General features: G+C 45.8%; 1 long non-coding RNA gene across 2 annotated transcripts in view; it reads right to left on the bottom strand.

Moving 5' to 3' along the window:
* Positions 1 to 14,105: 14,105 nt before the first annotated feature.
* The window catches only part of LOC135368496 (uncharacterized), a 90,916-nt gene continuing 80,928 nt past the window's right edge, over positions 14,106 to 24,093 (bottom strand). The window contains exons 1-4 of one of the 2 annotated variants that reach the window (XR_010414799.1): positions 18,495 to 18,555; positions 18,144 to 18,219; positions 14,707 to 15,155; positions 14,106 to 14,607 (exon numbers count right to left, since the gene is read on the bottom strand). This is a non-coding gene — a long non-coding RNA (uncharacterized LOC135368496). Of the gene's footprint in view, positions 14,608 to 14,706; positions 15,156 to 18,143; positions 18,220 to 18,494; positions 18,556 to 24,093 lie in introns of those variants that run through there. The other variant, XR_010414800.1, reaches the window with a different exon arrangement.

The following is a 24,093-nucleotide window of genomic DNA, read 5'->3' as shown; positions in this document are numbered from 1 at the left end:
GCGACAGCTCTCCTCCTTTATCTCCCATGATGGTGAGCAGCGCGCCTAACGGAGGATAACAAAAGTGGCGACGAGGACTCTGTACGTGAAAGCAGACGACACTGCACACGCGAGCAGACGGTGCAACTCAAGCTTATCGTTGGGGTTTACGCACGTGTTCACGAGCGACAATGGGTGACTTACAATGAGGTATTATGGTATGACTTCCTTTTCAAAGGATATGTGTTCTAGTCGTTGTGTCGTATTGTGCTGCAACAACGTCGTGATGTGACATGGATCACACTTTAAACGCTATTAAGCACGTGCAACTTCTAAGTGCCGCCAAGTGAGATCAGAAGTGACCTTGTTTCACGCATGGAGGACTCAATTGACTCCAGTTTGACGTTGGTGTGTCGTGGTGATGTTCATGCCTTGTATAGTACCATATCGTACAATTGCGATGATTAGAATGTTTAAGCTGACATCGCGGCATACACCCACTTTGACCTCTTGTGTGTTGAACACAACACATTTTACTGTATTGCTGATAATCACTGCTTGTATAAGCATGACGCTTATACATACAAGTTAAAATGCATTTAATCTGCTGACTGAATCCGCACAGATAAGAATTACATATATTTCATTTTCACTTTTTTGTTCTATATGTACTCCCGTGATATATCATAATCTGAACTCGTTTTATTTCCGCTTACTGCCATATTTGCGAAATGACAATCCACAAGGCCAAAGAAATCTTCCAAAATGATGGTTGATCTATGATGCTTCTGAGAGAGCAGTAACTAGCCCATTAATACCTATAGAAGTGTGAGGTCGAGTCCCTTCGGCTGGCTCTGCATGATTTTTCCGTAGCAACTGTCTTCGAGTAATTTATTCAGATGGGTATTTATAACTAAGTTTATTTGACAAATGACTTTTGGAAATGACCCATAGGCAGCCTTTGCGAACTGATGCATATTTGCACAATGCGTGCGCTCATTTACACATATAATAAGTTCTGATACATCGTTTCTCATGTTTACTGAAAATGCGGAGATAATTAGGATAATTTTTGCGAATAATGACCCGCTCGTACAGCTGAATGCGTCGAAAAACCCCTTTAGGGCACCTCCTGGGCTCCTTACTTTACTCTGCTCATTAGTTGCATCTGAACAATGACAACGAGAACGAAAGGCTTAGCAGAAAGACCGCTTGTGGAAGGAAGACCCAACGGGAAAAGAGATCCATCGGGAAAGATCATCCAACGGGATCACGTGACTGAGGGGAAAAACGATCCAAAGGGGAAAAAGGATCCATGCACACGAAAGAAACATCGATAGAGAAAGAAGATCCATACGGAAAAAATATCCTGTGGGAAAGAAGATACAAACGAGAATGTGCCTGCCTATCCCCGAAAAGAATGCCTATCGTGTCATACTCTCAGTTTGTATTAATCAAAGTGTTAATTTAATAGTAATTTAACCAAGTAATGTTCAAGAGAGAAACTGATGTTCTGAGGCTGGAACAGCATAGAGGGGACAGATACAAACAAAGCCTCAAATTGCCTAAGAAATCAACGATGAAAGATGAAAGTCACTGAAAAAGTTAGCCAGCTGTAAGGATCGAACCCACATCTTCTGGATTACCGGTCCAGGGCTCTACCAATTGAGCTAAGCTAACACGTCTTCGGGGTGCGTCATCTGAAGGGACGAGAAACCAGCCACTCACTCTCTTTTTTGCTCACTCATACACACATTCATACGACGGAACATGAATGAATCGTCGTATGAATGTGTGTATGAGTGAGCAAAAAATGTAAGAGTGAAAGGAGGGTGAGTGAGAGTGAGTGGCTGGTTTCTCGTCCCTTCAGATGACGCACCCCGAAAGTCGCTGGAGAGCGTGTTAGCTTAGCTCAATTGGTAGAGCCCTGGACCTGTAATCCAGAAGATGCGGGTTCGATCCCTACAGCTGGCTAACCTTTTCAGTGACTTTCATCTTTCATAAAGTAATGTTCGCCAACTTAAAAAAATTCGCGAAGTTTGAAGGCACTCGCAAATTTCGCTAATGGGAATACGAATATACGGGTGGATACTGTGGCGTGAAGACTTCGCGAAAGTTAGTGGTCGCGAATAATATAGGGCCCGACTTTTTAGCGATATACCCGATTACGCACGATATTTACCTCCCAATTCAAATCAACAAAAACAGGGTTTAACTCGATATTTCCCCGAAAACTGCAGGGCCAGGCAGATCCGAAGTGTTCACAACTAACACAAAGCTTTGGGTACCGTGTTATGCATAGATATGCTCATGCAAACTGTCAAAACAGAGACGCCTCTTAGATGCATGGACTAAATATTGATACTCTGTGACTACTGGTGTGCCATGTGTACTATGCCGAGTAACCCGAATATTTACACCTGATTCAATCCGATTCAACCAGAATTGAGTTGAGTAGGGTCCAGTTCAACCCGATTACACTGGAATTATTGAAGCAAAATGTAGCCCGATATTTACCCCCGATGTATCTGAAAAATATAAACAACAAAATTCAGTCCCTGCGGCGTATATATGCAATCTGTCAGTTTCGCGAAAATTTGGAGCCACATATACAGATACAAAGACTTCCTCATCTCCAAGAGCAGAAAATATGCCTTTGTAAATCACCACTCTTCGGACACGAATTGAGCAGTTTGTCGTTTTTGATTTGCAGCAAGCTGTCATTGCATGTAATAGTCAAACATTTCAAAATATCACCAACTTGCAGGGAGCACGTCCATATCAATAACTGAGGCCAAGTAGTTGACAACATCAAGAAACGTGAGAACGCGCTCCGTACATACGTTGCTAACCTGTCCATCTCGGGAAAGCAACATACTGTTATTCCTCCGAAGCAAGGGCATTGTGGCATTCCTATGGCGAGACGACCAAGCCTCAGGGCCTGCATCCGATTCTGCTGAGGGGCATGCTGTGAAGTTTTGAGTCACTGCTCCAGCTCTGCCAAACTGGGAGTAACTTAGTAGGCCGCTGTGCCAGCCTTCCACCATGACTGTGGTTCGAGGCCCGGTATCCTTGAGTTGACACCATATGGCCTTGACGGCAGCATGTTCAATAGCGGCAAGACGGGACGCACTGCGATGATGTCCTCTGCAAACCGCAGCCCGACTGCGCCAGCCACAGGGGATTTTGTGTACAATACAATTTCACTGCATGGAGTGTCAAACTGTTGAGAGGACTTGTCGGCCACGGAGTTGCATGTGGCAAAAACATCCATAGGGAAAGAAGATCCACTATAGCCGTGTTCAACATAAGGGAAGAAAATCTAGTCCGTCAACCATGGGCGCCGTTGAGTGGGGGGCAAGGGGGCACTTGCACCCCCCCCCCCCTGCTCAGACCTTTCTTTTTTTTTCGTGATTTTGCCGGAACACGCCGACGTGGTCAAGGCTCATCTCCGAAAGTTCCCGCCATATTCCTTTTACTTTTCTTTTTCGTTGCGTCGCCCGCAAACAGCACACGATCTGTCATAAATAATGTGGGACGGTGCAGTGGCGCCCGGGTCCGAGATCTTGGCCCCCTCCCCCCCTGAAAAATTTTGCCTAGCGGCGCCCCTGCCGTCAATTACATACTCCGGTGGAGAAGGAATAGCGCGCCAGGAGAAATACTGCAGCGCCACCATGCGCCATCAGTAGGGGAGCGCACTTTCTACCGCAGCGTAGTGTCATGCGGCCAGTCTTATTCACAGCCAACACGGAAGCAGAGTGAGTATGGCGGATTCCATCATCTGCTCCAAGCAGGGAGCGTGACCTCACGGTGTCCAGTCGTCATATCCGCGGCGCAGTAATATTTTGCGAGCTGACGGACTAGATTTCATTTCCTTCTTAAGTTGAATACGCCTATAGTGTATCTTTTTTCTTTTTTTTTTTCCTGAAATCGGAAAATTCCTTCGTTCCCTAAACATCAGTTTCTCCGTGTTTGGCTGCAATATCCGGAAAAGAAATTATATTTTCCACCCCGTTGGAATTGTTTCCTCAAGAAATTCTATCGAAACTACATGTATAGCCGGATACTACTTGAGGCTTGAGGAAGGAAGCATCCAATACCAATAACAAAAACCTGCCTTTCTTTCATTTTTTTTAGAGCTAGCATCTCCTTGAGGCTGAGGAGTGGGGACGACGATGAGGACGACGACACGGAACAGAGGAGCTTGTTCTTCAGCTACTTCAGCCTCAAGGAGATGCTATACCTTCCTCACGTATACACCTTACTGCTCCTGTGTTCGACAAATATACCACTGCCGTCCACCATCCACGCAGTCTTCTTCTTTTTTTTTTTTTTTTTGTTCGCAATAAGCGTGATAGCTGATGCATACTCGTATAATCTCTTAGGCGCATTAAATAGAGTCTATGAGATAAACATTTACGGGGACTGTATCCGTTGGAGACCTTTAATTTATATCAATTAATTTTGTTTTATGAATTAAACTAATTAAGATTAATTACATTAGTTTAATTTAGCCCCACACCAAACCGTAGCGCCAAAGTGTTACAGAATTAGATGCCAGCCGCATAAACGATCGGATAGAGACGTAAATTCTACGTCAAAAATACATGTTTAGTTTGCTGTGTACATATCGTACATGTATTCCGTCTAGACGGAGGAATAAGACACCGTGCGCATTAGACACAGCCTAAGAGGTAAAAATACATACATTTGTTTCCTGTATACACACGGTACGTGTACACAAAAACGTGATTCAATGAATGGGTGCCGCCATTAGTGCTGCCACCCCGTGGTAGTCACAGGAACTGTTCCTTCATTTTCCCGCGTGTTTTTTCGTTCACTTTCGTGTCCGTTTGCGTTCATTTTCTCCCGCTTGGGAACCGGTATCCAAACGATATCGCATCGGCCAGCACTCCTCACGTAAACAAGCTTCCGCGTGCATATCGCACGCGGAAGCAAGCAATCTTCTTTTTCCATCTTTCGAACGTTGATACGCTAGTCAGATGTTTACCGGATGACTAGTTATATGGAACGTTACGTTATCGTCAGTCATACTCATTAAAGACGGCGGCCACCAGTGTTTATCCCAATGTGATGAGCGATTTTGGCAGTCCACCCCTGTTGTGTCATTGCTGGGAACGAGGCTAACGAGCGCACGATGACTGTTAGTTTGAGAGTGACGCGACAAGGTCTTGGCAACGGACGACTGTGCGATTCGTCGGGTGCACAAAGTTAACCGTGATACACAAAAGCGAGCAATACCCGACGCCTTATGATGAATGGCGGATGACTCCCGACAAGCAAATGGGTAAAAGCACGGTCATGACCTATATACTGAAACACATCATCGTAAAGTGCCACTCTCACTGTTAATCACACCTTTAGAGGTGTAAAAAGAAAATGTGCAGGACACACACCTTGGGCGTAATTTAACTGCTTCAAAAATCCTATAGGTGTAGCTGACTTGAAGGGTGTAACCTTAGATGCGGTTGCTGAGAGCTGTCATAGGTGATAAAAAAAAAACGCAGTAGGCTAGACCCTCAGCGGGTGAGAAGGTTGGTGTTTTTAGACAAAAATCTGCAATAATTTAAAGCTTTCAGTTTTTTTTTTGTGTGTGTGTGTGTGCGTGTGTGTGTGTTTTTACACTGCTCTGGACTGAAAGAGTTCAGGCAGTAGCTCTTATATTCCAAGTTTAAAAGTAACATGGTTTATGTATTTCCTGTAGTCGATGAACAACATGTTCATTAAATGTGAAAGCATAAAATGCATATGTATATGAGTGTACGTATATGCATATAATAAAACGTATATAGGTATGTTTTCTCCTGAAAGTGAACTATTATTTAAGTTGTTTTTCATTAAAAAGATATCAAATTTTAGTTCAAAACACTTTTCGGTATATGTGTTTTTTTTTTTTCTTCTGGTTTTCTAATCTCTTTTTGAGAAAGGATTAAAAAGATTCGAGATTCGTAAGATTCGTGGATTCGCAGAACCTTCCTTGGATTCGAATTCGGATTCGGATTCGAAAAATTCTGGGTTCGTTCCATCTCTAGTTATCATCCTGTCCCGTCTACACGCTGTGTTCTTTTATGTTCCTCAAGGAATGCCTTCATGTTCGCAGGTTTACCAGCTTATATTGTATATACGTACGACCCTTGTGCTCTGCTGCATAAAGGTGGACATTTTGTGGCAGGAAATCTTTAAAGTTCAAAAACGTGCAACATGAACGTCACTGACTTGAAGGCGCTTGTGACTATGTCAATACCAAAACTAGAAAATTTCGCTATATTTTTGCCGGATATGTTAAATCTCCACAGGATGCGAGATGGAAGATATGTTGTAAATCCACGTCATGCACGTTTGTAACGTGGCTTTTCTTTTCCAATGTGTGTTATGTTTGCAATAAATGTATATATTATTGTTCAGCAAAGCAAAAATTAGAACATGAATTTTCACCACACAGGTACACCTCACGTTATACCTGTACCACCCTTATACAACAACGTAAGGCTAAAGGGTGTGCTACACCCAGTTACACCCTTAAAAACTTCCAAAGGAAAATTGCAGGGTGTAAAAAAGGTGTGATCCTTTTAAATACGCTCGGTTTTAACCCTTGGGGGTCTGGAAAGATTAAGAGTGTATGGACTAAAATTCGTGTCTACAGAATCCCACCCAATCCATCAATCAATGCAATCAACGTGTCTCACATTATTGTATTCTCCCAAAACATTTTCTTTTTTGAAGTGACCCGGAAGTATCATTAAAATAAGAATAACGTTGTTTTGAGAAGTATCACGTCATAGTGCGTGCAATCTACCACCCGTCTGGCAACAGTGCTCTTCCCAGCTCCATTTCAGTCACTTAACCACAGCTGCTGGCAGACTCTTCCAACGTCAGGTGGAGAACGGAGACAGAGTAAGTGCGCGCGCTGCTGCTGCTATAGGAGACATATGCCAGAGCTCCCAATGATGTCACCTCCTCTTGGAGTCATAGTAAGGCATACAACATTTTAGTCCACTCCGAAGGAAAAATTGACCTTTTTCTTTTTTTAAGTTTTCCATGAAGTTGTTCAGTGGTATTTGTAGCGCCTCTAGCCTCATCACCATCGTCATCCTTCGCTCCCGCGCTAGGCGTCTTGAATTCATTCCCTTGTTCAGCCGCTACGACTAGCCCCACAGTATTCACCAATGTCCAATAACTGACGATTTATTGACTTGCGGTTAAAATCGCTCACGTGGCGTGTTGTATAGTGATGACACTCTAGTGGCATCGGCCTTTGTTATGAGCGCGCGGTGCGCGTGCATCTTGTATTCTGTCTGGGCAGTTGTTCGGAAGCGGTTGGATACACCACACTGGCGACGAGCGAATATTACGATGTCCACGCAGAGCTCAATTGCTGATTTCGACGGTACGTCCTGGTCTTTATGGATCGAGCGTCTTCGAAGCTCACGGTATCGGCGACCCAGTAAAGAAGAGGGCTCACCTTCTCACTCGTTGTGGGGCAGACACGTTCGAAACTGCCCGTGCTTTGTTGGCGCCTCGACGTCTACACGACGTATCGTTTGATGAACTGCTTCTTCTACTGCAACGCCATTTTGAGCCTAAGCCATCCGAATTACTCAGCCGCTCCAAGTTTCACCAACGCAACCAGCATGCTGGCGAATCAATCTCCGATTATGTCGCAGCTGTAAGGCTCATTGCGAAGGATTGCAACTTTGGATCCTGGCAAGATGTCACTTCGCTGCAAGAAGGTCAGACTCCTGCACCTGTAGAAACAACGGCAGCTACCGCACCGGACTCAGTAGGCCGCAGTACGGTGCGAGCCTCAGGACCATCATCGTTATCTTCAGGGTCTATTGGCCTTCGCATGTCTCTTGCCTGCCTCTAGAAGTCATGCTTCGAGATAGTTTCGTTTGCGGCGTTAGAGACGCAAATTTGCAGCAACGTTTTCTTCCTGAGAGAGACATACCGTTTCAACGCGCCCTACGTCTGTCGTTGGCTGGTGAGTCTGCGGCCAACCAGCAAGCTACGATAGAGGCCGCGAAACCTCGGGAAGAAGTTAATGCATTGCGGAAACAGTGGAAGCAGCGTAACAATCAAAACTGTTTTCGTTTTGGAGCACACCATCTTCCTTCGGATTGCCCGCATCGCAACGCAGTTTGCAGTTGCTGCAAGAAAAAGGGGCACCTGGAAAAAGCCTGTTTTAAAAAGAAGGCCGCAAAGCGTCATGGGAACCAGGGCTCTCATGCACAGTATACCTGCGAGCTCAACAGACGTCCTTTGGTAATGGAAGTGGACTCAGGAGCCTCCTGTTCCATTATCAGTGAGACCACGTACAAGAATGTGTGGCCATCGAAACCACCCAAGCTGGATCCGTCTGGCCCAAGCCTCAACACCTGGACTGGCGAGCGACTTAAGGTCAAGGGGTCCATGCAAGTCACTGAACGTCAGAAGAGGACTACTGCGAAACTCCCTTTGTTTGTTGCACATGGTGTAGGACCAAGTCTCCTTGGACGTAATTGGTTTAAAGCTTTAGGCATCAGCGTAGCTGTCATCAATGCGGTGCAGCCAAACGCACTGCAAAGTCTTCTAAACGAGTACAGCTCAGTGTTTTCATCTCAGCTGGACGGTAACATCGGAGAACCGGTTCACAATGAGCTTCAGCCGGACGTCAATCTAAAGTTTCTCAAGTCCCAGCCTGTTCCATTCGCCCTTCGCAGCAAAGACGAAGAAGAGTTGGACAAGCTACAGTCGCAAGGCATCTTGGAACCCGTACAGTCGTCAAGCTGGGCGACTCCTTTGGTCGTCGTACGGAAGAAAGATGGTTCGCTACGACTTTGCGGGGACTACAGATGCACAATCAACACTGTCGTGAAATCCAGCGCCTACCCACTTGCCTCGACCAGAGGAGGAACGCTTTTTTCCCGTAGAGGTCTCGCTCAAGCCTATCAACAGCTTCGAGTAGATGACGAAACGGCTGAAATCCTCACGGTTACAGCGCTCAAGGGGCTCTACAAGGTCAAACGTCTACCGTTTGGAGTGTCGGTATCTCCTCTCATTTTTCAACGCTGTATGGACACCCTTTTGTCGGGGTTGGATGGTGTTGGAGCCTATTTCGACGATATCATCGTTTCTGCTCCAGACCCTGAACAAGTCGAACGAATGGTTGCTGAGACCAAGCGTGCACTGCAAAAGCTTCGGCACGGGACAGTCCTCTGCAGGATATCTAGGTTCCTCTATCGGCAACATTAAACAGTGACGTCCACGGGACACACGCCGGCTCAGCTTATGTTCGGTCGTCAATGGTCAGCACTTTTTGACTGCATGCACCCAGACATCACCCCGCCTCCCGATCCTCCTGCGGAAACCGGTGACACCGACGGAAGCGCAAGGAAATTTGAAGACCACCAGCCAGTCTACATACGAAATTTCTCCGGTAGACCTCCGACGGATCAGTAACACGCCGTCATGTGGACCACATCCGGCAGCGTTTCCCACAAGGGGGAGAAGGCCTACAACATATCCCACCGACTCAAGTGCCATCAATGGGACCTAAATTTCGGTTCTCCAGCACCTTTCAGGGCACATCAGATCCTTCGTGCACCGGTCATCAAGATGAAACCAGCACACGACTACCACATTTCCAACATGCTACGCCGACAGTTGTGCCAACGTCAACGACCAGTGAATTTGCGGAGGAACTGACAGTTCCTCGACGCTCCGGGCGTCAGCGTAGACCTCCGGACCGTTTGGGTTCTTTTGTGAAACACTAGCGAAGAGCATCGCTAGCATTGTTGTATAGTGATGACAGCTCTAGTGGCATCGTCCTTTGTTATGAGCGCGCGGTGCGCGTGTATCTTGTATTCTGTCTGGGCAGTTGTTCGGAAATAAACCTTCTCTGGAACTGAGCGGTTGGATACACCGTATGGCGTTTTCATCGTGAGGCGTGTACAATGGCATCAGAGTTGACTTCAACGCCATTCCGCCCTGCGGACACAGGTGGTGCTTAGTAGAAACAACGGCGGAGGGCGTTTGGGTCATCCCAATTCCAGTTAGAGGGGTGACCCTGGTTATGGAGGCGCTGCCCTCTCTTCCCGCTTCGCAGGGTGGAGCGGTGTTCAAGTTAAGTTTGACGCGAGCCGTACATCGCCCAGTACGAGTAGTAGTCCGCGAAGCAAGGCACGGGTGACGGTTAGGCCTACCTTTGTGTCTGAAAGTAAAGGCATTTTTGTGCTCCTGTGATTGCTCACACGCCGATTGTGTCCGGGTGCATGCGAAGTCTCTTTGAGAACTCCAATCATTCAAACTGGATGAGCTCTCCCAATCAACCCTCTCAAACCTCTGAGAACGGTAAGGTTACAGGTTAGTCACGTCATGACAGCCGCAAAAGAACGTGGTCCTGTGCGCGAGTATGATTAACCCCTGTTGTAAAATTAGTTATAAATTAATAATAATACATAATGATTAATTAAAATTATTAATAAAATTTCAGTTGGAAGTTAGCGCTCATCCTGGTCCGTTCTGTGTCTTCGTCTTGTTTGTGCGCTGTCTAGCTGTGATCCAAAAAAGTTGCTCAGGAGAGTAAATACTGAGGCTTGAAAAATGAAAAGTATTTGAGTATCAAATATTCACAAAACTAACTCGTTCCTATCAAGATATCAAGTTAGAATTTGTGAAATTTACAGTCAAGCAATGGGTATCGTTCGGATACTGTCGTCTTCCCGAGATATCTTGGTAATCCTGACGCTTATGGTCAAAAGCTCCAACGATTCCACGTCAAAAAATCCAACGAGTCAAAATATCTAACAGTGGACCTTTTGGCACGCTGGATCTTTTGACCAGACATTTCATTCGGTAACGTCGCCTGCGCACACACCCGATGTACTCAGGGGAGGAGGAAGAGCCCCCTAGTCAATCAATCAATCGATTGTTCGTTTCAAGTATTAACGTTTATAGCCTTGTGAAGGGGCTCATTATTTCATTCCCCGCATCACCACCAGCAATGGGGTAGAGTATCGCCCCAGGCGATAAAACTCAGAATGTACGCACATGTAAGCGGTATAATACGCCCAACCAAAATCATGGTAACACGGTTTAGGAGCAGGACCTCAATATTTCACAAAAAAAGTATTTATATAACCTACACGGGTATACACGACAGAATACACGGGGAATACGCAATATGGATCCGTTCACAAACCCGACTGAGGACTCCTGAATGTTAAAGATCACAGAATAGAAAGGAAGTTTGATTAATACCAAAGAAATGCACCGTTCATTTCTCGCACTTTGGCTATCCCCTGTGGTTCTGAAACTCTATTCTGACTTCGGATAAACGGAGTTTGCAGTGCAGCTCCGCGAGGATAAGAAAAAGATGCCAAAATCGAGGGTTTTAAAGGACCGGAGAACGTTGGAGTTTTCCCAACCTTGAAAACAGAATTTTCGAATTCCAGGGTATTCAATGTCCAGTGGGAACCATGAAAATAGACGATGCCGTCATTTTCTCAACCTTCCTGTCAAAGAAAGAAAAAGAAAAAAAAAAAAAAAACTGCCAAGCCAAGATACCCACCGAAGTATTAAAAACGGAAGTTACTACAAGCACAAGTTTTGTGGAAGGACAGAATTTACCCCCAAAATAGCACGGCAAATAATCGGGTTTAACCGGCCAAATGACAATGGTGGGTTGCGTTTTTCCCGCCATGAATTCGTTTAACTGGATTTCTGGCCAACAGGTGGCGCCGTCATCTTTCCGCTTGCAGAGTACGCATGCTTGCTTGCTTGCTTTGACGCCGGTAACGGCAGACAGGAAAGATTGACGGAACTCCCCTTTTATCATGATGGGATTTTCCCAGCAACCCCCAAAAATACAGGCCAGGAAAGTAGCTCATATGGGCTTCATTATCACTGAGTGGGAAATCTCTCACCCCCCCCCCCCCCCGCCCCAAACTGAATATCTTGGGCAAATCTCATCAGGCAAACGCATTACTTCACGTAGCCTACTTGAGAATGTTTGTTCTCTCAATTTTGGAATACTTGTCTTCCCCCTTTTTTTCTAACTCCTTTGTACCTTCTTTTCTCACACCACTAGTAACACCAGTCTTGACTTCGTTTTCCCAAATACCTCATCTATTCCTCCCTGCCCAATTTTAGAGCCCAGTGCACTCAATATTTCAACATTGTGTTGGCTCCAGACGAAGTCCCTCGTATTCCAGTACCACATGTTCCGCTATTGTATCCTCAGCAACAGTAACCACTTTACTTCAATGATAATGAGAGAAGTGCTTGTCACCAAAGCTGTGGCGAATCCAAGGAAGAGTAGCCCCCCCCCCCCCCCCCCCATGCCATTGCTATGCCATTTACAATGGCATGGCAATGCCATTGACGCTAAGACTCATGACTTTTAAAATTGGATATAATTGGATATTGACATTATTGCACTGTACCCGATCCAGACTTGCTGAGCAAATCGAAAGTTTCCTGCTTGTTTCTCTGGCATGAGGTAGGTCACAACATGTGGCCTTTATTGGCACATCTGGTTGCATCTGTATGGCGTGTATGTATCTGGGTAAACCGTCATGAGCTTTTGCAAGCGGCAAGAGTTACCGTACTTCTGATCTTACGCGGCGGTCACAGCGATAAGTTACCAGCAAGAGTGGCGGGCGCAGCAACCGTACAGTAATGTTAACAAACACTGTCACACAACTTGGAAGCAAGGTGAAAGTCGTGAAGGCAAAGCGGACATTTGTGAAGCGTGTCTTGGATCAACTAACTTAAGTTCGCCGAAGTGAACACGGGTTTGTCCATACTGGTATGTATCGGACAACCGAACGGATAAGAAATGAATGACTTTTGGAGGCCTGGTATGTAGAGTACAAAGCACCAGCACTTCTAAACAAGAAGGTGAGAGATGAAGAGCAACGCATATTGGTCTGCAAGTACTGTCATGTGGAGACATATGACATTTTGAAATTGCACAAAGGTATGCTACCAAACACCGTCAAATCTCAACTGCTTGGTTCTATGCTTATCTGGTTCTACTGCTTATCCATCCCAAATAGCAGATGCAATGTAACGAGGCAGTTTCCGAAAATGGCCACAGCATTCCAGTACCAGTGAGGAGCTCTTAAAAATGTGTCTCACGATGTACATTAGTAATATGGGCTGAGTATAGTACCTACTTCTACTCAAGTTGAAGTGTATGATGGTTAAAGGGGTTGCGACAGATCATCCCACGTTATCTCAGAAGAACATAAAATGCGGCTCTTTGCAGTGCTGTGAACCTGCATTGAAAGTTTGACAGCAAAGAGGGCAATAGAAGCGGAGAAAATGGGCACCGCGTATATCGAAACTCGTGCGACTCTGACATCACAGCCCTCACTTCCGCCAGTGAGGCAGCGCACGGGAAGTCACATGCTTACGTCTGCCAATGGGAATGGGCGCAACTCTGAGCTCTGTGACGTCCGTGCTTCGCTCCAGACTGTGTTCGCAGGCTCGCATCTTGCTAAATACGACACATAGAAGAATACTTCTTTTTTTGACTTGGTATTCTGGCATGCAATACAATGCATCCATGATGTAACAAAACCACACTATGAAAGTGTCCCAACCCCTTCAACACATTACCCAATGTAGCACACACAAGAAAATGAAGTTTTCATGCTAACGAGGGCAGCATTTTTGAAGGGTAAATCAGTGCCTGAAGCTGCTGCATTCAGTCCTAGCCGTGTCAGGCAGTGAAATATGCACCCCATAGGTCTACGAAGCCTACAGATTGGTTGAACTATGACATGATTTCCTCTGTATGCTGCTTGATGAGTATTACGTCATGCATCTTGAGCATGTATAGTTTCAAAGCACGATTTATGTAACCGTTACAGCAGAAAATAAATATATTTAGACTTACTACACCTAAATGTCGGGAGGCAAGTCTAACTCGATATTCCCCCGCCCCGTAAGATTTTACTAAAACATATGACAAAAAAATCTGGCCCTATGCATAGGACATCTCCCACACCAAGAACCTACTGCTGGTGTATCACAGCTCCTAGGTGTGCAAGATCCTAGAATGGATATCTAGGAAAGGTCTAGGAAAACAATACGTTCAAGAGATTTTAAGAATCAATAAAATACCTTCAATTTTTATGTATGCATAACATTTGAGTCAATACTTTGATGAGTGGCAAAAGGGTTGTAAGGAGCAAAATAGTTTAGAACCACTTGTTATTGTTTACATGTTTGCTCCCTTAACCGGGCACACAATGTTCGCAGCAGGGTGCACAGTGATGTGGAGGACTTTCATATAAGCACCATTGCTCCTACGCAGATGACTGACACACCTATAACCTCTTCACTCATCACTGTCCAACCCAGTGTGACACTTTGTTGGGTAAGGGGCCCAGGGATTGGGCGTTGCTCCACCTTCATACCTACGTTTCCTGTGGCAATATCCCCATTCTGACAACCCACGGGAACCTATCGACTGGGTCCCCGCAGCTTCAAGACCGGGGCAGGTTGTCAATATGAAGAGTACGTACATCCGTCACTGGGATCCATGCAACAGAAAGGCGGTGCTTTTGTCGTCTGACAGTGTCGAGACGACTGGGCTGTAGAACTGTTCGGTCGAGACAGCTGTGAAGGAAATATGAAGCAAAGTTTATTCTCACTGCAGACTGTATGGATCCAACAGCAAATGAGCCTCACGTGAAACAGAGTGGATAAACTACGTGCCTGTTTCGTACACGGCCCCACAAGGAAACTGGGGCCTCCCGTCCTTCATAATGGTAACGACGGTACCACACAGTCGGGGCCCCTCTGATGGTCGAAGGTGAACTTGCTGCGCATGGTCCATGTTGTTGATGTGGCCAGACACGACCGGGATGGAGAGCCCAGCGATGGTAGTCTGCTGTGGATGCCTCGCGGCCAGGCCATGCTCCTGGAAGAATGCATCAACTTCTCCGGGTTGGTGCAGATACCTTTTTATTCCGTGCTGGTGCGGTGAAGCAGCTGTGGCTATGAGCGACATACAGATGTGGACAGATGGAGAGAGGGCAGCAGGAACGAGTGGAAGATGGGAAGGTTCGAACCCATTACCACCCAGTCTTCAACACGACCTTGGGGTATCCACCAACGAGCAGATGCTTCTGTCCACTCGGCCATGCTACCGCTAAGTGCCGATTCTGCACATATCAAATATACTAGGTTGTAAGATACTAGCAGCCATCTCAAAGATGAAATAGTTATGTGACGAGAGCAGGGTAATTAAATTTTAAATCAACCAAGGTGGGAAATCTACATTTTTTTAAAATCTGAATGAAAGAAAAAGAAAGGGTGTTGGGCAGTGTGTCGAACCTAGGCCTCCATGTATTACACCAGGCCTGAAAGCTTCGCGATTTCCCAATTGAAAGCGTGTGCCAAACTTAGTTCACTTATCTGCCATAAGGCACTCTCTACATGGCACAGAACTGCGATGTTGCTGGGACCTCGCCCAGTTTCGGAGTTTCGCGAGCTTTGGCACAGTTCTGAGTTTTGGGAAATCGAATGTGTTGTCAACAAACGGGTCATAGCGGGGTAGTTTGTTGTTGAACATACTTGATTGCAAATACAGCAAGAGACGTGGACAGGTAGGTTAAACAAATACGACAGGAGACCTGCAGACTCGCAACTAGCAGAAGTTTAATGGGAGGGTATATATTTGTCCCTCCCATTAAACTTCCGCTAGTTGCGAGTCTGCAGGTCTCCTGTCGTATTTGTTTAACCAACCTGTCCGCGTCTCTTGCTGCATTTGCAATCAAGTACGAATGTGTTGTGCGGGAATTCCTCCACAACGATGATTTGGTACAGTGAGTGTGCTTATGTTGTGCGACTGCTCGGGAGAAAGAGGGAACTATACCTCACATGCATGAGGATTTCTGAACAACATGTACAAATTTTTTTGCTTGTTTCAGGTGAATCACTTTCACTTGTGGTTCTTGTGCATCATAATGAAGGAAAGGGGAGGGGCACAAGCATGACTCTTCTCCTCCTGAAACGTCTGTTGCAGTAAATGGTTAGCTTGTTATGCGAAGTCGGCGTAATTTCATTTCTAGTTCAACTTTTGTCACTAAAGACTCTGATGGGTACATAAATGAATTCACATTCTCATGAGCATGCTATGAATGGTAATACAAGAATATGTTCGCTTTCACCTCAATAGGTGTTTGGCACCACAGGAATAAACTTTGTATGTAATCTCGCAAAGCACTTTCCGGCAGTCTGTTAGAAATCACTTGGTCGCTCGTGTAATGCTCACACAGTCAGTCCGATCATTCAATACGGGGAATCGCTTCATTCTCAGCCCACTCACAATAAAGCAAGGCTTGCATTATCATGAGTGCAGTCAAAGCCTTTGGTCAAAGCTTGCCGACTGACCATATAAACGACGTTTGCGTAATGGAAGCCCTTATTGCTCCAAGTGTCACTCCTGTGCTTTGCAGACGCAAGTTTTTGTCCAGGGTACACCTTTGCCATCAGCGTATTACGGATTGATTATGACTTCTGTTCCTTCCAATGACTGTGCTAATGAGAGCCATGGCGGGGGTGGCAAGAATGGCATGTGCAGACTACCACAAGACACACAAAAAGATCTACTTCAGACGCAACTTTTGCTTGGTGAGTGATCTTCGGACGGACATTGTAAAGCGAGCGTTCGTTGACCCTGAAGGAGTATAAATGTACTATCCATGGACTATGTATCTAGGAAACACACTGATTACCTGCGTTCGTGCAACGAGTCTCAGGACGGGCTTACGTCAACAGGATATAATCGCTCAGAGTTTGTACCTCCTAAAGAAGTTTTGGAGAACATTAATGCTTCCATCGCATCGACAAACACGAAAGTGATGCCACAAAAGACTGCAGTGTGTGTCAAGTGGCTTTGCTTCTACGCGAAACGGTAGCGAGAGGAGCTGCAGTGAGAATTCAGAAAGAAATCCTGCAAAAGTCTCGTCTAGGCTTATGATGCGCAACTGTCCAGCAAGGAAGAAGAACGCAGCATGCGTTGCGAACGGGAAGCCCTCCACAGATGCATGTCAGTGCAAGAACGGTGTCGCCAGCACATACTTCTTCCGACGTCCTTTTCTGTGCTGGAAAAAGCACGCAACATTCCTGAGGCATCCACATACCCAATCGAGAAAACATGAAAGATAAGAGATAATCACGGTGTTTCAGCTCCACCCGAAAGTTATCACAAAAGGAACAAGGTAAAGCAAGAACCACGACCTACTAGATTTTAATGACTGTGTCATAATCGGCAACCCCTATGAGGAGGCCGTGCGCACGGTCCGCTAGGGGCGCTACTCATCGGCCCGCAACATCTGCATCGTGATTGGACAATGGAAATTTGAATTTTGAACGCACAGAAGCGGACGTACGACTACTGTAGCAGACAACAGCATCAGCTCCTATGAAAATGCGTAGGATGATGATGATAATCAACTTTAGAAAGAAGCATCTCCCGTAGAACATGCACAGCTTGTACAAAAATACTAAGGTGACTTGATGTACAGAGTATTACAGAAATTGAGGAAGCAATAACGATGAGTAGCGCCACCGCTGGCTTCCAAATGTGGTGCTGGGAAGGTGTGCCTATGACATGGTCGTTATAATCTAGTACGTCGTGGCAAGAACACGCATTGGAATATTGCACGAAGGATGAGCTTCAGTGCTCGGTTCAAAATCCTCGTTGTGAATGAAAGCGAGGAGTGACAACCCACGAGACACCACACAGCATGGTTTCGTGGCGGCCGGTTGGGCTGCCACAGAAAATAGTCGTGTGCATCCTAGGAAAATAGTGCAACATGTTTTAACATAGGCTTGTACATGAGGTATTGAGCTACCCTCGGACCAAAAATGAACCCGGTAACTATTGCAGCAGCTGCAATACAGGGCGTCAAACATGAACAAATTTCATCAGGGGCCTTTGTTTGTTGACGTCTCACGGCACTATCCTGTGTGATACACCGCAGATACATATATCAATCGACAGTGTTTCTCGTTCATTTGACACACTGTCCGACATACATGGTATATTTTTCTCATTCGCATAGAAAAATATCGATTTCCCATTTCGTTCGATTTGAAATAGAAATATCCAGCAGTAAAACGGGCCCTTTGTCCCTTTGGCTTACCCAAATGTATGCGCCTGCCACGGAATCTGTTGAAACGAAGGACAGAATTTTCCCCAAGCTGAGAGGGTTCACCAACCTGTTTAGGAGTAGAAAAGGAAGCATATTTAAGAGATTTTCCAACAGTGCATGTGAAGAACTAAGTGGATCACAAATTTCGGCATTCTTTTGGTGGGCGTCATCATTTGAAAGTTGGCTTCACCTAATCATCGAAACAGATTTGGGAAGGGAGGGCAAGAGAAGGCAAGCTACCATTCAATCTGTAGTGCATTTGTGAACCTGGTCTGGACAGTTTTATAGAGCTTACGCAAGACAACAACGAGGTTCCAATATCAACAAATGAGTTACATTTACCTTACGTTACCTCCAAAGAAAATTAGTGTGCTGCGGCGGCGCGGCGCCAAAAATGATACTGGTGATGATCATGATTGATCTGGGTTGACCACGTCGATGTTGGTGCGGCTGACGTGAAGGCAACGGGTTCCCATGCGGCAGCTTGGAGCAGTTTTGGGGAGCGTTCAAGTTACGTGTTGTGAATATCGCCCCTTTGTAAACAAATTTGTTTTTGAAAATAAAAAGGGGGTGTTAACTCCCGAAACTCATTGCTCTCGTTGATTTTGAACTCAGTAACTTCTTCAGGAACTCGATCGTTCCTTAGACAACTTTTTCAAAGTAACTTGAGGTAAGTATCCAAGCACCGCGGTTCCAAGTCCGGCCCGGCGTCCTCTGTCACACAGAAATCGAAATCGAGGAAGGTCAGCACATCCTGCTCTCCCCCACAGATCAGCCTGCTTTGTGCGTCGTTGAATACCAGATCAAAATCATCGAATGCCTCCCTAAAGAAGTGCCTAAAGGCACGCTTAGTTTATCATATCAAATATTGGTATAGTTTTCGTATATGAAAACTATTATAAAACGTGTTGCACCGCCTATTGTGATATCAAGACCTGAATTAATTATTGAAAGGTCAAGAACTGAAAAGTGTATATTAGGTAACAAGTAACATGAAAGTAACACGCTACTTTTCCAAAGTACCTCGGAACTGCAAGTTCATTTTCATCACCAGTAGGTTCCTCAGTACCTCGGCATTGCATTAAAATTTTACATGTTTCATTTTTTACACAGTGTTATCGGTACATTGCTCAGTATTAGGTAACACGTAACTTGAAGAGTAACTCGTTACTTTTCCAAACTACCTTGGAACTGCATTACCTGTAACTTCGTTAGTAACTCATTTACATTTTATTACACAGTAACTGAAATGGTAACTAGTTCCTGTTGTCGAGTAACTTTCTCATCTCCTACTCGGACAACCACTTGACTGAACACACCTATACAGTCAAGCTTATTACTATTAGTTGAAGCTTATTTAGTGACTCTAAATACACCGTAGCGAACACGCATGAACAACTCAACAAGTACCATATATGTTCATCGAAACTATAAAAGCGGTACGTACGTGAAGAAAACAGCTGTCTCACCTGGTTTCGAAATTAATTTCCTTTGCAGAAAACAAGCCCACACAACTGCGCATATTTTTCTCTTTTCAGTTTCTTTTTTACGTTTAATAGATGGTTGCGAAATGATGTAAAACCGCTCCTAATGACTCGTGGTAAACATGCTTCAAAGCAGGTGGACCGCCTAAAACAGTGGTTCTCAACCTTTTTTGCTCCTTGTACCCCTTTTGCGCGGTTCATCGTAGCGTTATCCCCCCATATTAACTCCAAAGCAACCAAAGCAATACACGCAATTTTCTTTTTAAAAATTCTAGTTTCAATTTGTGTTTTTATTTAATTTTATTTTTTAAATTTCGTTTTACATTTAACAAATAGTTGCGAAGGGATGTAAAACCGCTCCAGATCACTTCTTCTTTTATATTTCTCAACCGTTTGTTGCTCCATGCACCCATTTTGCAGTTTAGCCAAGCGTTACCGCCCCATGTTAACTCCAAAGCGACCAAAGCAACATACGCAAATTGGAGGTAGTTTAATGCTTCTTCCAAGTTTCTTGAACGCATTGTTTGTGGCCAGTGACCTTCTAGCCCTTCCAGTATTGTGCGCAGCCAGGAGCCATCCTGACATACCGTTGGGGTGATGGCGAGGTAGATGTCCTGTGAATGATAGGGGCAGGTTGGAGGCGAATGTATGGTGCCAGTCTCCCCAACATTCCCAAATCCCTTCCCCCAACGGGAATGCCCCACCAGTTGAGAACCCCTGGAATACAATGACGTAACGTTCAGAATTCGCGATACTTATGGGGTGAGATGGGTACGTTCCAGTTGTTTTTATGTCTCTTACGTAAAGGGACGTAAGTATGAATAATCCTGCATAGCGTACAGGAGAAAGGTTTAGTCAAGTATATTGCTCATTGCAGAGACGATTCTCATATCTCACATCAAATGTTTCACGTGTAATGTGATATAGTATACTGCTCTCCAGCGGTGAATCACCCCATGTCATATAATCACAATTTGTTGGTGGTGTTGTTGCAGAGACAATGTTGTTGTTGCAGGGGAGTTCCCGGCATCATTTCCAATTTGAATGCTCCTACAGAAGATAAAATTGTAGGTGGGGAATAAACGTGTGTACTGACCAGCACGCTGCTTCTGCGGTATCGTTTTGCTGTTATTATGAAGTTTTTGCGAATCATTCTCATGTAAATGGTGGTGGTGGTTGAACTGCTTGGCTTGTGGACAGTTTTGCTGCGGTCCAACCGACAGCGGCAAAAATGTTGGGGTCTGTTCGCTTTGTCTTCTTCGGACATGTAATAGACGGACTTTCGAGTCCCATTTGGACTTCTGGCAATACATTCTATTGAACAAAATCAACATCGTGACCATCTCCCGTGACCTAGTGGCTAACTCCACGCCGAGACTGGGAGGTGACTAGGGTTGCCACCAGGACGGTATTATAACGGCACGGCCGGTTATTTGGGCGCTCTGCCGGTTGCCGGTTGGAAGGTGATACCGGCAGTCTTTTGAGGCCTTTGAAGGCCTTGAAGACCTTTCATAAGGGCTTTTACGGGATTTTCCCTTCAACATTCCACTACAGCTTGAATAAACCTGGAACACAGACCCAGCTCCGCAGTCACCAGTCGTTTTCTTAGTTATTCATTCTTATTATTATTATCATAATTGTTATTTCTAGCATCAATGATACAGCCACACACAGGAACATATGCTTCCTCGTGTTATCTTGAGCGAGCACGCTCTCTCTCTCTATGCATGTGTGTGCTCGTTCACCCCTCACCCACTTTCTCTTTTCCACGAGCCTTTCCTCCTTTCCCTCTATTCCAGCTCCTCTCCCTCAGCCGGTATTTTTCACTACGAAAGGTGGCAACCCTAGAGGTGACCCAGGTTCGAATCCGGGCGCCGGCTATGCTGTTTGGCTGGCCCCGTGAAGTCGGCCCAGGACGCACGACACCCTCCCTGCAATATAGTCGTGACGTTGCCCGCGCGAGCGTGGCCGATACTATGGAGCCGATACTATGTACCGATACAAGCAGTTTCATCACCACCACCAAAATCAATATCCCCCCGGATGTCCCGGTACCCGTCTTTGGACATCATGTGGATGTTTTCAGGACCGCGGTCTGTTATTGGGTATGAGATACGACGGGGAAATCTGTTTGGAATGCAGAAGGACGATGTGGGACCCACTGCGTTGAGCAGTGACCGCAATGGTGATAACTCCACCGTTGGACAGAAAGGGTACACTTCCGCTCTGAAAGAAGTGATCGTCTGTCACATTTTGACAGCATGATGGACGCGGACACGGCGTTGAAGTTTTGGCGGGCCTGCAGTCGTGGAGCCTATTTCTTCATACCACACGTCACGATGTTCAGGTGCCCGTGTAACAGAAGCTCATTCTCGCAGGGCATTGAGTACGATCTCGCCGCGATTTCAGGGAGCGCTGCCAAGACTATTGCACGCGAGCGAGTGTGAGGGTCGCATACTATTATGCATGCAGGACACGCCAGCGCCATCCAGAAGGACTGTGATGTGAAGGTCACACGCCATGGACGCTGCACATTCTAACGTACACGAAGTGCACAGTTCGGTGCGGTACATGGAAGGCGCATCCACAAATAGCTACACGTGCTGTCCGTATAGCAGACGAATGCGTCACTCCCAACTAATGAGAGAACGCTCGTACTATAGCAGCTGAGGCGATGAAACATGGGAGGAAGAACGCAACACATGTAAGCTCGACAACGCCCCAGATGAGTACTTCAATGGGCATTTTTCACAATGGCCTATGCGCGTGCGCATGAACTTGAGGAGCCGGAGAAAGTTATCTCCATCTTCACTGTAGGTGGCGCAGTATGGACGAGTGAGGAGGGAAGTAGGACCAGTAGGGGACCGCACGAACGGGGCGAACTCGTCGGTCCCACTCCGTGCTGGTTTTGGTCCGCTAGCATACGACGCCTATGTGAAAAAGGTCCATTCAATAATGTCATGGCGGAGGAAAAAGCAGCAGGAGTGGGAATCGAATCCACTTGTAGCACCTCTGACAGGAAATCGGAGGGTAGAGGCTCGAATCCCACAGCTGGCGCCTTCTCAAACACCGCCATTATTTTATTGGGGAGAACGCTCTCTGTCCGCTTCACAGTAGTTCCTTTCTACAAAGATATTCGTCATGCTGCGTGTTTATAGCAACAATGTACAGGGTGTGTGCAGAAAAACATGACCCGCATTTTTACATGTAACTCGTTGTCTACTTAGCCGAGGAACTTCCGGTGGCGCACGACGGCGTATTTATGCGTGCGAAAGCTACAAAAAAATCCTGGAAGCCATACTCAATGTAAAAAAATAAACAAAGCGCGAAAACATGGGCTTCCATGCATTAGAATAGGGCGGTCATGACACTGCATGGTAGTGTATTTCGGTCTCATAAGAGTTATGTGCAGGCACCGCTATGGGCACTGCCGATGAGCATCCATGTGGGACATCGTTTCGATTTATGCACCGATAGCTCCCCTAGCGGTACTTGAACACAACTCTCCTACGTGCACCATGTTGCCCTTTCACATACACCCTGTTGCCCACCATGTTGCCCTATTCTGATGCACGGAAGCCGACGTTTTCGTTGTTCCGTTTATTTTTTAAGCTGGGTATGGCTTCCAGAATTTTTCTACAGATTTCGCACGCATAAATGCGCCATCGTGCGCCACCGGAAGTTCGTTAGTTAGGTAGGCAACAAGCTATGTGCCTAAATGCGGGTCATGTTTTTCTGCACACACCCTGTACATAGCTATCTTGTTTATAGCGATCTTCCGTTGGTAAAACCGTGCCTATGGGCCTGTTGCTCTGGGCCAGGTGGCGCGAGTGAGCAGCAACATCAGCGCCCCAAATCGTGCAACACTCCCCAGTTTAGCAGACGACGCGGCACTTTCAAGTACACGGTTTCGAGTTGTTCGCGCTTTTCAAGAAGCACCGCTTTTTCTGTTGGTTTCCTATAGGTTTTGTAGCTTCCTTGGCACCATACATACCGTTTGACACACCATACAAAACCCGCTGATGGAACTCCTCACTGTTGGGATCCGCGGCCGTTTGGGCCCGAAATGGCGCTGTGCAAACTTCACTGCAACAGCCCTATAGCAATGTTAAATAAACTGTGCTGTGATAACAGACCGCTCTGCACAGATATAAAAATATTCTGCGTGGCTGCTCCTGATGCACTAACTGACGAATTTAATTTGTTAAATTAACAAACAAACAAATTATTTGTTAATTTAGCAAATTATTTGTTTAACCGAATTTGCTTCTTGACAATGAAAAAATGGCTAGGAAGCAAGCGAGCTGGTGAAGATGATGCATAATGTAAAAAACCCCGAGACTAGGGAACACGAAGGGACAGACGTTTGTGTTGTGTGTCTGTCCTTTCGTGTTCACTATAGTCTCGGGGTTTTTACATTATGCATTGCTTCTTGGTTTGTTTAATTTGCTTGTGAA

This window comes from Ornithodoros turicata, chromosome 9 (genome assembly GCF_037126465.1).
Source record: "Ornithodoros turicata isolate Travis chromosome 9, ASM3712646v1, whole genome shotgun sequence".
Taxonomy (NCBI): domain Eukaryota; kingdom Metazoa; phylum Arthropoda; class Arachnida; order Ixodida; family Argasidae; genus Ornithodoros; species Ornithodoros turicata.
The sequence above is the reverse complement of the archived record's forward strand: the minus strand, read 5'-3'. Positions and strand labels throughout refer to the sequence as shown.